The sequence below is a fragment of the Neodiprion fabricii genome, chromosome 7 (assembly GCF_021155785.1).
Source record: "Neodiprion fabricii isolate iyNeoFabr1 chromosome 7, iyNeoFabr1.1, whole genome shotgun sequence".
NCBI classification, from domain to species: domain Eukaryota; kingdom Metazoa; phylum Arthropoda; class Insecta; order Hymenoptera; family Diprionidae; genus Neodiprion; species Neodiprion fabricii.
Window position 1 is genome coordinate 7,512,196 of NC_060245.1, and position 8,782 is coordinate 7,520,977.

Consider the following 8,782-nt stretch of genomic DNA (forward strand, 5'->3'; position numbering starts at 1 on the left):
CGTGCAAATATCATCAGGAAAAAAAGGCGACAATTTTTTTATTACGTTTTGAAAAAATAACAGAGCACGCAATTAGTTTAACGAGAATTCCGCTAGTGCGAGGTTGAAAGAGGAGAGTAAAAATTCATGTTTCATAAAACGCATTGAAACTACACGCGGCGTGATATATCGCCGCAAGCCATATATTTCAGCTGGCGACTCGTGATCCACGCTCTTCAATCATGTAGCCTAATGGCACGTTCCTGAGCTCTTCGCCCTTGTCACATGTCATTAATATTACACCGTTGCACGTTTGCCGCATCGTGTATAACACATCCATAGCTTATCTACGTGATGCGCAGGCTAGTCGGACGGCTGAACTGCGTTCAACCTGCACGTATAATAACGCTGAATTTTTTTCCTATTTTTTCCACGCAAATATGGGATCGTTGAACGTGCTACGATTGCATATGAAAAATTACAGATTCAGAAAATCGTAGAACAGTAATGAGAAAACATGGATGGACACAAAATCTATGTCGAAAGCTAAGGACCAGAAGGGCGAAGCTCGCTGTTTTATTACGTTAGCTTTCGGTGATCTTATTGACCTAAGGGCGTATCCTCAACTGTAACATGGAAGTTCAGTAGAAGGAAAATCAATGAGCCTTCGGCCAGAAAGGCGTAAGACATAATCATTTTTGTCACAACACTGACAGAAGGGCGCAGCCCGCAAAAATACAAAAACACGAGAGTTGCGCTTTTCTGGCAAATAACAGGTAAACATTTTTCGAATTTTGATCACCTCCTCACAGCCATAGAAAGGCCTGAGTTTCTATTTTAATTCGTTTGTAGATTGAACTTTCCTGGTTCTTCATCCTCGATGTGTATGAAATATGTAAAAAAACAAAAAAAAAAAAAAAAATGCATGCTCGTATGGTGTTTATGAAGTCATTTAATTTCCATTCAATTTTAATCATTCACTGAGGTATCCTTCAAACTTCATGAAATGGAACTCTTTTCGGAGTTCGAAGGGTCAACAACTGCAATGTGAACTTTTTATTTTCTTTATTAACGGACCGGGGTCGAATAAAATAAATCTGTAGTTCGTAATTTTTTTCCTCTGTGTTAAAATGCCAATGTCGGAGTAATTAATTAAATATTTAATCTTTTTCTCTCTGGTATTGAAAGAACGTTTTTTCTCGTAAAGTTTGATTCGATGAATAAGACTCGATTTTTCTACACTAGTATTTTAAGTAATGTTTGTTTATTCGTTTTGGCTTTTTTTCTGCCAAATTTCACTCACATCTAAACACACTCACACTTACTGTGCTTTTCAGAACGACAGTAAATGATGCTCGTTATTTCACACAAGCTTTAACCAGACATCACAACATTGTACTGAGATGTGGCTTGATCTGAAGCCGGTGAAGCTCAATCCAATAATCCAGATTTTACGACCGAACGATATGCGACACCTTATTCCAGCGTAAAGTCGGATACTTCAAGTAAACTATCACATAATAAAGTAGAAGTTTGAGGTTAAAGCAGCACTTTTTCATCTCGATGAAAGGAAAAACTAGGAGTAAAAAGTTAATAGTGCGAGTTTTGACCGTCTGAAAAAAAATGGAGCTATACAAGTAGGACCGCATAAATTGACATTGATTACGAAGAATCTTAAAATTTAGTACTGAAGTTGCAAATGCTTAATTCATTCATGTATGTAGATCACATATGTTGATATTTATTTTCATGGGAAATCTATGAGGTTTGTTTTAAGAAAAAAGTAATTTACTACGTCGATAAAACATTTTCTACAAAAATCCTGAGAAACCCCATACAACCCCCATGGAAATTCTTGAAACACCATAAAAATTCTTCAATCCCCATAAAATACCCATAGAAATTCTTCATAAAAATGGTGAAAACTCGTGAACTTTCCCCAGAAATGTGTTTCGATATTTTCGAAATGAGAACGAAACTTTTCGAAAACCCCATGTAAACTCTGACCCCTGAGAAATCCCTTTAACGTAATGAAATGGTAAGCTTGCATGTAAGCTTCAGAATGGTTTACACGTAGGTGTAAAATGGCGACCGTGTTATAACTCCGAAAGCTTGGTTCTATTCGAACCCTCAGACGTGGTTGAATAGTTGATGTATCATAGTTCACGGACGAACATAGCTGCCGGAATTACGTTCGCAATAATTCGCGGAATGAACAAACGAGACTGGGGGACGCGGGCCGCTATTAATATAAATCCAAATATTAAGCCTCCCTTTTATTACCGGCCTACGGAGGCCTCGATTAATTCCATATGTATACCGAACGGGCAGCTCCGGTACAGCTGCATCAATGTCGAAATGCGCTGAGCACGCGCTGTTTGCGGTGAATTAAAACGTGTTTGCCGTTGTCCGAACCTACTCGTCAAAAACCACCGACGAATATTGGATTTTGCAACATTTTCACGCTCGTGTGCGCAACTGGACGCCCCCAGTGCGAGAGTATCTATTATTTGCAGCGTTTAGCTGTTTCATATTTTCCTTTCGCTTTTTTCCTCACAACTCGTAACAAGTGCAACGTGAATATGACGATTCATCCGGCGTATATTTGCGATGACGACAAAACTGAAGTCTGATTGGGAAATTCTATAGACAATGAAAAGTTTTCTTCCGAACAAGCTTATTATTTCATTACGTTAAAGAGATGTCCAAGGGCTCAAAGTTAGCATGGGGTTTACAACAGTTTCGTACTGATTTAAAGAAAATTTCAAAAGATATTTCAGTAGGAAGTTCAAGAGTGTAAAAAATTCTTATGGGAAATTCCTATGGGTATTTTATGGGGATTGAAGAATTTTTATGGTGTTTCGAGAATTTTTATGGGAGTTCTATGGGGTTTCTCGGTTTTTTTTTCTCAAAAACGTTTCATCGGTATCGTAAATTTTTTTTAAAAACCTCATAGGTTTTCCATTCAAATAAATGTCAAACAACTTACCAAATATATATGTATATATATATATGGACCGAAAATCTACTCGGACTAAGGAGAGAAAAATAAAACTCCAACAGTTGATGGGAAACGTCGAAATATGCTTGGCTAAATCATTGTGAAATTGATATTGTATTTGGAGGCATTTTATAATACTCTAGGGTTCAACCTCTGACATCTGTACCGACAATTTTGATATTAACATAGAGATGTAAAATTACAAAACCGTTTGAGTTGTTTAAAATTTAATCAATAAAGTTATAACATTTACCATCATATAATACGAGAAATAAACAATTGAGAAAATTGTTTATGTCACGGAATTGAAATTTTTCCGAGAATGTAGAAAAATTATTTTACAATCAAACGTTTTAGAATTTTTAAGAACATATAGTTCTCGATAAGGTATTTCTTGCATTTGAAAGAAATGATGTGGTTGAAATTTCGAATGCTTTAGGCTAATACGTATTCATTCACTATCTCAGACTGAGAAATATAACGTAATTATCTGTTATGCCTGACTGCGAGTGAAAACAATATTTCGTCTTATTCGATTGAAGCATGCATAATTGTGGATTTTGAGAAATGGTTTCATTCCGAAAATTTGAACATTGATAACAATCGAACGAAGATCTATTACACGACTGATTTACCTTGCGAATCGATTCGTTTATCCAAGGAAAAAGCACTCCTATAAATTTTTACCAATTGCAACAGCTGAGTGTGCAAGGCGTTATATTATATGTGAAAAGGGTGTCTCAATTATCGCGAAAGGCCTTATAGGTATTAGGCTTAGGCGATAGGCCAACGCATTCGCAACAGATTGGCTCGCTCAGAGACCCAACGAAAGGTACAAGCGTAACCCCCGCGACGCGGATGCTAAGGCTAAGGGTTATTTTTATACGTGCGTGTGTCGACAGATGGCGAGCCTATAAAACAGGCTGATTGTAGTCGGCGTATTACCTATTACCCAAATTAATTAAGACACTAATCAAGTAGTTTAGCCGGCGACATATTTTATGGCGAACGTTTCGAGGGTTCGCCCGGCGCCCGATGGAACGACGCAACGCCTGCGGAGGAACGAATTCGGAAAGGGAGGGTTCAATGGACCCCTGAAACATGACCGCTCCACTGTAAATTTTTTCCCAAAATTTACGTCGCCATTCTCACATTCACCGTGAAATTCAAACGCGAAACATTGAACAAATAACGCAGGTCGACGTGAAAAGAATTTTGTTTTAAATTTTTATTTATTTTTTTTTTTTTGTTTATTCGAGCTCATGTTTATTAAATTTGGATTCTATACATCGAGTAATAACCAAAATCTTCTTTTATTATTCATAAGGTTTGCTTTTGTCCTTTTTACGTTGACAAAAAAAAAAAAAAAACGTCACCAAGGGATGATGAACTTTATCGTCATTAACGTTATCAGGAGCAGTGCAATGAGAATATGATTGGAGATTAGGGTTTAGGGTTTGACACGACAGAGTCTATGCAAACAAAGAAGTACGAGAAATATTCATTTTTGAACTTTGTTTAGCAATTTTTTTACGTTTGTAGTTTGTTATTAATTATCATTTTCAAATAAACGTGATTTAAATGTGAAACTAAAGTTTTTTCCATTGTTGTTTAGAATAAATGTGTGAGAAAAAGGGTAACTTTTCTCAAAATCCGAAATATTGTTCTGGTTTCTAATAAAGCAAACTTCATCCAACGAATTCTTTTCTTTTATCAGTTACGTAGAAGAAATCAAAATTTGACATTTAGAACCCGAACTCAAAATTCGTGTTTACCGGTATAATTCAGAGAATTTTCGCAACATTGCAGACTTATCTGACAAAATTCATATTTTCGTGCTGAAATTAGAATCTTTCATCGACTAAAAATTTTCGAAATCGAATCAACGTGAAAAACTTTGGAAAAATATGCGCCAAGAAAGTATCTAAGCATTTAATCCGAAAAAATTATAACGACTTCCTACACTGAGAGAAATTTTTAGTTCCGGTTACCGCTAAGTCCTTACCTAATTTCATTTTTTATCACAATCGAAAAATATAGTTCTAGGTGGAAGATGAAAATTAGTTTTCTAGCTTTTACCGGAAAGTCTAGTATCCGTTACTATTCTTTCTCATTGGCAAATTTTTTTTTTTTGTTTACTCTCAGTGTATAGTTCTGATATTTCTGTAATGTTCTACGTCTACTAATCTCTGAAAATTTGCGAAAAGAACTTTTTAGGGCAAAACTTTTCAACGAAACGTTTTTACCGGCAGGGTGTATTTGCAGCTCGGTTTGCTGAAATTTATGGTGTTTATACGCTGTGCAACCGGGGCTGCAGATGTGTGCGGAGAAAAAGGATTATCACCGGATGTTTGCAGTTGGACTTTTAACCCCCACCCCTTCTTTGTTTCAAACCGTCGCCATTTCACGGGACCACCAGCCTTGCTGGCTATTTCTACAAGTTTTAGTACCCACTTTCTTACCAGTCATAAGCGTTTTCAAGCGTGGCCTCTGTTTTACCGACAGTATCGCATTTTTCGGCAGACCGTCGTTACTGAGATTCGCAAGCGGAAATTCACATCCCTGCCGAAAAAGCGTTGACCACTCAACGTTTTGGACTCGATATGTTTCACGTGATACAGTAGATTGCGCTGAATGATAATTTGACAATATGAAATTTGTTGTTATTTCGATTTATGATTTTTTTCTATTTTAACTTTAATTTCCAACAAACGAGAGATGATTTTATAGGATCATGTAGAACATCGAGCTTTTTTCACTAATAAATATTATTGATTTTTGTATTTTATATTTGTTTGTGTTTAACCCTGCAATTATTACCTTTATCAAAATACTTTTGCGGTCTACTGTACTAACAAGGTACCCTAGGTAAGTCGAAAACCAAGAGACACGTATATTTCTTTATCTGATAATAAACGGTTTAGAGGGGTGAAAACGACCCCTAAAGATGGGCACCCAACGGGGTGATTTATTGATGCACTTGGTGGATTTGAATGAAACCAACGCCGAAAGGTTTTATTAATGAATAGACACAGGTATAATAGATACATTCAAAAATGAAAATTGTTATTCAATATCACATAATAAAAAGGTAGTAGATAATAGAAAGATAATAGACTGAGATTAATAAAAAGAAAAATTTGAAGTTCGAAACTGAGCACGCAAAACAAAAATTTAAAAAGAAAACAATGTTGTCAGTTACAAATATTTCTCGAATAATTAGTTAGAAATAGAAATTGATTTTTTTGGTATCGTAGATTATTATCGGTTCGATGGGCTAATTTCTTTTTTTTTCAATCAATCCTTTGGATTGCATAAAATAATGTACGAGAGCAAGAGAAAAATCAATGTTTTGTTGCCTGAAACAGTTTAAATGTAAATTGATTATAAAACAGATGACTTTATTTCAAACATACATATGTTCGTATGCACTGTTTTTTGAATAAACGTAGAATCTAAAGGACGAAAGGCGTGTGCATTGTTGCTAGTTTGTTTAAAAATATCAAGATGGATGCCGATAATTAGACTCATTGATGTTGGTAATTACGGTAATTAAGCAAGCCACTAGAAAAGCTCAAGAAGCTCGTTGAGAAAAATATATTCGTAGCTGAATGGGTTATTCGTACTGTCGATTTTTCTCCACTTCATAATGCAAAGCATAATATAATTCTATGGAAATAAATGAGAGAAATGAAATCACGAAGTCAACGTATTTACGAGTACATAATTCGAAAGTTTACCACCTGACAAAGTCCCTTGCTTTTCTTTAAACGACCAAGTTTCAAAAATTGGGGTGTGTCGGTGGATTTGGATTCTTACAGCCATGCTTTCGACACTTTTGATGTGATTGGTTTACCGGAAGTTAATATTTTCTGTTTATTTTATTAGAAGATAATCGTACATTGAGTATTTTTATCGAATTAATATATTCGCGAGCTGAAAAAATCTCTTCTAAAATACAAGGATAGAGAATACTGGAATTATAAACAAAAGCTGAGATATCGATACTTCGTTCCAAATCGCTTCAAAGAGTGATTAAAAATGTAGAAGATTCGTTCGATTCGACTAAACGATGGCTCTTTTCATTCATAATTAGACTATTCTAAACAAGGCTCAGTGAAATGATATTTCTTGTCATGTTGGCGTCGTAGAACGTTTAATTTCACAACATTGCAGCAATATTGATAAGGTTGAATAAATGGCGATATCGATGATCATCTATGAAAGAAGAAATTCGTTTCAGTGATTTGAATTTGTAAAAAACAGTACATACTTCGAATAAAATGAGCGATCGCAAGGTGAAAGGGAAAAAATCTGGTAAATTTCTATTAATTTTAAGGATATTTGCAACAAGTATTTCAATACTTCTGATTTTTGTATTTTTGAAAAGATCCTCGTTCTTGACACATTTAATTTAAAATTAAAAAATTGACAGCACAAGTTGTGAATTTGTCGACGACTCGAACAAATTGACAGAGGGTTAGACATTACAAATTTATTTTCGGTAATTTTACGACCAAAAATCAAACAAATACAACGAAAAGAGGTCAATAATTGGGAGTCAGGTTCAATAACTGGTACATTCACCTTGATACAATAATTTGACGAACACTTGTGACCGGTATTATTACATGCATGATCCAAACTAAGCAGCGATGAAAAGACAATTTTGAGTTAACAAGAGAACGCGGTTAACGGATATAATCATTTGGGCTGAAAGATATCCGAGCTCCCACGAAATTCATTTGAAATACTGGTCTTTGTTTCCCGTCTGCGAAATAGCGAGGGAAAAGATGACCTGCTCGAATAAAAACTAATTGGCAGAGGCCATTTGTTTTTGTGTGGTTCTCGGGAAAAACTGGGGCTGTAGGTTGAGAAGAGAGAGAGAGAGAAGCATGAGAGGGAAAATAAGGGAAAGAGATCCTGAGGGCGGTGAGAAAAAGGTGAGAAAAAACGGAAATTGTTATTTCTCTTGCGGCACCTTCTGCTACTTTTTGCAACTCACTCTGGCAGCTATCTTCGCAGACGCAATTCCGGACCCCTTTTCCCCGCCGTTTCGCCCCGCCTTTTCAGTTCTTCCCTTTCGGGGCAGCAGCGCAGCCGGCGCAAGCTGTCCCAAGTTTTTTGGGCGATATATTAGCCCAGACAAGGCGGCGAAGCAACGCCGCGGATGGGGGACCGTTAATTGTTTCACCTAACCTTTGAGCGAAAGTTTCGCCGGTCCGCCGGAGCTTGCAAGCCGCCCGAAGCGCCCCGCGCATTCTTTGTCGCAAACCTAATTATAAACCCATTCCGATAATCTGCATGAGAAGCGGATTATCTTGCCAGGAATATTCTAACGTCAATCATACCCGCGTTTTATCTTCTTCCGAGACTCTGCTAGACTTCTTGGTGGCTGAAGTACGTTTATGGAGTGAAGAGGGTGCACAAAATGCGTTGAGGGTGGGTATTATTTTTATTTTCTTCATTTCATTTTTATTTTTTTTTTTATTTTTATTTCCACAAAATGAAGACACTCGGAGCAATTTGAGTTTGAGGACTTTATTGTTTATACTTTCAAGAACATTTGACAATTTTTTTCATTGAAATTAATTCGTGGCATGACGCATTTAATTAGCGAACGACAACGTTTTAAATCCGGTGGCGCAGATTCCTCGATCAATTTTTACCCGATCGACTTGAAATCTTGACGCAATCGTGAAAACTTGTTTATCGATTCGAGCTCGTGTCCAGATTTTTGAATATCAATCCCAACATTTTTTGATACAAATTTTTCCAACAACTTCTCGGTCGAAAAATGAA